Here is a 6,000-nt window from a genome sequence, read left to right on the forward strand (position 1 = left end):
TATATTTTTCCATTTTTTGGGGGAGGGGGGGATTCTGTAAGAAAAAAGCATTGTATTGTTTAACCATTGTATTATTTGAAATGTGTCCACCTCTCTCTCTCTCTCTCTCTCTTTCACTCATGTCGACCTCAGTGGTGAATTTTCTCTCCAGGGGGACAGACTCTATTTTATCATGGAGGAACCGTCTGTACTTCAGTTCCTCTTCTATCTTTTCATCTTCATTTGTAATTAAACAATAATCAGGGTTCATTAAAAAAAAAAAAAAAACAGGTAAAAATCGATGTCTGTTTCCTCTTTTTTTTTTTTCTTATTTTGCTTCATGCGGTTTATTAGTAAGTCAAATGAGCTTTGCAGCACGTCAGAATGAGTAAGTTTCCTTAGTCAAGACTGTCTGCACGTCAGTATTTGATGTTATTTTTGGAGCTTTTTTTGCATGTGCACTTCACGGAGGAGAAGGAAGGACAAATGGATCGGTTGTACTCGTCAAAGCAGGCTGAGTTAATAGTCAGTCACCCTTGGGAGATTTTGAGGATTTGTTTTAGATTCAGTGGAAGCCGCACTTCTGTTAGAATTAGTCGAGATGTCTCCCGGTGACAGCTGGGACTTTTATTCTTGCTCCCCTCGGGTTCTATTGTATTCCAAAAAAAAAAAAAAAAAAGCGTGTTTTTGTGCCTGGAAACCGATGACCTCGTCCTGCCAGCCCGTCTCTGGTCTGAATGCTTCAATTTCATGATTCGAGTCATGTCAACAGCAAGTCAAGTGCTGTGTGCTTGTCAGAGATTGTCAGCGCAGGTGTAACTGGAACGTTTTATGAAAGGGATAAGCATGCTCAGCTCTGCGACAATAGCCTTGCTTCTACCTCTCTGAAGGACTTTTTTTTTTTTTATTCTTCCCCTGGCAAACAGTCACATCCAAAAGTCCTTGATGGGAGGCATTTGGTGTATGAAAATGGAAATAACTCAGGTGGTTGCTCGGTAGCTGTGTGTGTGTGTGTGTGTGTGTGTGTGTTAACCTCCTCCTATTATGCAGCAGACCTTGTCACTTCCTATTCAGTCACACAGCTGCCTTTTGAAGAGATCACTGGTCTTCTGCAGCTAAACCTCGATCCTCCCTGCGCACTGACTCTCTGTTGGGAAAGCATATCTGTGACTCCCGGGCTCAGGGCCTTAATGGGGGCTAAAATGATAAAAGTGTTCACAGCCACGGTGCTGCAAGGTGCTTCGTATAAAGCCGTCCACGGAATAGGCATGCAGGCGTGTAAACTCGACTGTTTCATTGTCGTTTTCAGTGTTTACATGTTACGTTAAATTTTAGGCACTCACCCAGAGAGGTTTCGAGTGCAGCAGCATGACACACTTCAATTCCTAGATCACCAACATTAGTAATGAGTGTCCTGACTCTGTTCCTGTTATTGTGCATGGATGATGTAAGGCACAAGTGCTAGAAAAAGAAAATGAGCTGCGATGACTAATTGTTGCCATGATCAGGCCCCAGTTGATCCACCCACTTCGTGTTTTTAGTTCCTTCCACAAGATAGTTGTAAATGCAAATGCAGATATCAGTGGGCTGACGGGTCCTTTTCATGCAGCGCGTGGTTTTATGATCTGCATTGTTAATTTGGATTTGATTATTGAGCTGCGGCCATGTTTATGTTAGTTTGTGCGCCCCTGTCAGTTTGTTTTTGTGGTTTGGTTTTGGATTTGGTCAGAGGATCACAGCCGTATAAATCACATGATTTCTAGAAATGTGCTGACAGGTTGGGTAAATCCACCAAAACATGTCTCAGCTTCAGGGTTTGACCATTTTCAGTTTCTGAAGGCCCATACTTTTTTTTTTAATGTGATATTCTTTGTCATTAAACGGAAGTTTTTCATGCCAAAATGCAGATGGAACCCAACAGCATTAGGACGATCATGGGACACCAAAACCCCGACCCACTGCCTGAGATCAGTGGGAAGACAACTCCAGGACACATGAGGCCTGAGGAAACCATTTACAGATAATAACTGAACAATTATATGAAAAAATACAATTTGCAAGGAAAATAAAATTTCAGTGCAGGTTCCATTGCAGGTGCAGTGTTTCACCAAATGTTAGGATGGACGTATTTTATCAACTTTCAAAACCTCATTCAAAACCTGAAATAAGAAGAAGTGGCTGAACAAGAGTAAGTCTATAGGAAGCATTTATGAAGGTGGACTACTTTCTGTTCTTGACCTCTAACCTTGAGCCATCTGTGAGGCAGAGGCAGACGAAGGCTTGAGTTTTCAGTCTGAAGGTCTGAAGGTAACCCAACAAAAAAATCAGAAGCAGAAACTCAGGGGTCTTGTTTTGTTTGCTGACCCTCATCATTACTGTGCCCTTTACAGTTTTCAGTTTATAACTCAGCAAGACCTGACAGCCAGCCGCCGGTCCTGCTTTCAAACTGAGCCTCTGCCTCCCTCTGCTGGCGGTCCTGCAGTACTGCAGCGCTGCCTGACCGCTGACCAGGCCTGTTTTTTTCCTGCAAACTCTCGCGAGACTTGCTGTGGCAGCATGAGACAGCAAGTCCGACTGTAATGGCCTTATAATTGAATATTTGCCTGAGGATTGTTTACATACAGATCTAAACACACAATTATGTCTAGACTAATCAGTCAGCTGCCGTCTGGAAACTTGCACTAGCTGCACATATGGACGCTATGGGAGGCAAACAGCGCAGTATCTTAATCCCCTGTAACCATTTGACTGAGCAGTTTCCCTGACCGTGTGTATTTACTTTTCACACACAGAAATAAACTGCATCTGCATCTGTAAACCTACAGATTAGTCTCTCAGAAGTCCCATTCCATCAGGTTTCAAAGGTGTAATCCACACTTGAACCTCTTAAATTGGAGTGGTGTGCACAGACTTTCACATGGTGCAGTCCCTCACACTCCAAATTAGACATAACTAGCTTTATAATACGTTCCCTGCTGTGCTGAATGTCCTACACTTATTTTTTTTAAAAACAGCCTATTTTCTGTGTACGTTCTCCAGTTCTTGAAGCCCGGCCTGTGCTGTGTACCGTACCGTGTGAAAACAGGTTAAATCAGGTTAGGTGGGTTAAATCAGCCTTGGGCAAAGCTTTAAAAAGTAATTAAGGTTAAATGGGTTTAGGCCCTCGGGATAACCTTGGACTTTGAATGTGTAATTATTTTTGCATGTTTTAGTAAAAGACACACTGGTGTTATGTTGTTAAACCTGTGTTCAATACAACGTGCTGTTTGCTTTGCCGTGCATTTAGCACATAGGTGGGGTTTTCTGCTCTAGTTCAACTGTCAAACATGGAGAAACACACATTTGACTTGCAAGCACTTTGCTGTGGTTGCCTGTTTTTGTTTTGTTTTGTTTTTGTTTTTTTTCTATATGACAAACCCTGCAGCCATTTGACCCAGGACTCACTGCAGTGCCACACATTTCACTGTGTTGTCTCTCCAGGTAGCAGCTCAGCCTCTTTCAAAGACTTTTCCACACCAACTAAACCTTTGTCGCTCTCTTTTCTCATTCATTTTTTTTTTCAATCTGTTAATCATTTCATCCTTTATTCCCATCCGTCTCAGTGCCAGCTCTTGTTCTCCCCTCCGTCGCTCCGTCTCTCCCCGCCCCGCTCGCCCCTCCGATCTGTTTTTTGAAGCCTTCGCCGGCAGCCGGTCTCAACAGGGGCCGCCCCGCGCTCAGAAAGGGGCTGATTGACGGGCGGTTGGGCCTCCTGCGGGGTGGGATTGTTGTGTGGCGGGGGGACGAGGTCAGAGGTCACAGTCCACAGAGGCAGAGACACAAACCAGATGACAACAGAAGGCTAATTATCATGCATTGTTGCCGGCCCCCGCTGAGACTTGGGCTTTACTTTCACCAGCAAATCACACCAAATATTCTGGACCTCCAACTTTAAAAACCCACGGTGACGGCAAAGAGCCAACAGAGATTTATTTCCCTCACATGAAGGCCTGTGTGTGTGTGTGTGTGTGTGTGTGTGTGTGAGCGGTAGAGAGTAATAATCAGCTTTCTTGTTATCTCATTAAATAAAGACTATTGTTAATCGCCATAAAGATAACTGTAAACACATGAGCAATAGCTGAAATTCTGGAAATCATTCATCAACAAATATTTAAAATATGTGGTGGAAAAACTGCATTGCATTGCGTAAATATTTTTAGGAATACAACTACAATAAATAATTTTGAATGAAAGATAAACAGGGTGAAATCACACACATGAAAAATAAATCCAGATACATTTGAAAGTGTCTTCTTGTAAGAATTATATTTTGATATAACAGGCGCAGACACACACTACACATACATGTCTTTTCCTCAAAACTGTCTAACTGACTGATTACATTCTAGGATTTCGATTATGGTATTGCAGACATGTTCATAATTCATTTGCCGCTGGTTGTTGATGATTATTAAACATGGAATAACGAGTTTATTACAAGCCAAAGTGTAGCCTGCAGGTTTTGTCAGCAGAGTAATCCAGAAAGTCAGTGTAACTACTCGGATTACTTGAGTGTGTGTGCAGCGCTGTGGTCTGCGAGGGGATTACATGCTGAGAGTAACCTCTGCGGCCCGGCCAGCTCTCAGGGTATTTCTGGAGGCAGATTTGCCCGGGCGCCGAGCGAAGCCGTGTCCTCACTAATAGGGATTCATTATCTGTGTGTGTGTCATGTGAAGAGAAAGTCCACCGGTCTGCTGCCTGGTCATCGTCTGCTGACCCAGTGCTTCCCAACATGAGGCTCTGAACCTCCTCAGGGCTCATTAGAAGATGTGGAGGGATCGCAGTGTGTGTGCAAATATACAAGCATGTTCCTGATCAGGACTTTTTTTTCTTTTTTTTTTTTTTCTTTTTTTTTTTTTTTGGTGAATAACTGCAACCCCTGCCCTTCCTCCACCGACTAATCAAGTGTAAATTTACATAAAATCTTAAAAGACAGGTTTGCTATTTTGGAACCCCGGCCCTGTTTACAGATTATCTGGCATCATCCTCAGACGTAGAGAGCGTCGCCTCGCCGGTCGCTGCAGGATTGAGCCTGATGTCGACGTGCTGCAGGCTCCCGCTCGGCTACAGCAGCAGCCAGTGGGACGACTGCAAACGCCTTTGAGCAGTTTAGATGACGTTGGTTTTCCGAAACAGGAAGCTCTCAGAATGTTTTCCTGTATAAAATGATTTGCAAACCGGTCATTAAATCAACAGAACGGCTTCGTCTGAAACCAAAGTACATTATTTCACAAACCAAGCACTACCTGTCAAACTGCAGATGGTCTAAGTCAAAATGTTCTGGTAGCGATAACCTTTTTCAGGAGAATATTCTGAGATCAGTAAGAGCGTACGCTGCTCTTCCTGTTTTGGAAAAGCAAGGTTGTCTTAGTTTTTCAAAGCCATTTTTGTCCCTCTGCCCGCTGTTGTAGCCGAGCAGGAGCCTGCAGCACTTGGACATCAGGCTCAATACTGACGTGACCGGTGAAATCAAAGTCATCCATAATCCATCCATCCATCTCTCCATCGTCCATGCCTGCTTACTCCTTCTCAGGATCATGTGGGGCTGCCGCCACATCCCAGCATGCACTGGGTGGAAGACAGGGAGACACCACGGACAGGCCCAATCCAGCATCAGACTCATATGTTGGAAATTTGCATGGAAGTGTGCATGATTTTAGATAGAGGGCAGTCAGCAGCACCATCTACTGACCACACAGACTCCTGCCACAGATGAATGAAACTGAACCAGCGTCCAAAATGACTGGAAATCTGTCATAACTCACTTCTAACGAGCCACAGCTGACAGCGGAGAAAACAGAATATTGTAATATCAGTAAATAATACAGAAGTATAGAAAGCAGGGCTGAGTAGGTCAGGGTCATACAGGCCAAAGTACAGAGATTAGGATAAAGTAGGGCTGTGTTGGGCATGCTGCTGTGGGTTTGAGGGGTAACACTGGGCAGGACTGGGTATAGTAGGGTCAGATCGGGCAGGATAAGT

Source organism: Myripristis murdjan, chromosome 11, assembly GCF_902150065.1.
Source record: "Myripristis murdjan chromosome 11, fMyrMur1.1, whole genome shotgun sequence".
Classification (NCBI taxonomy): Eukaryota; Metazoa; Chordata; class Actinopteri; order Holocentriformes; family Holocentridae; genus Myripristis; species Myripristis murdjan.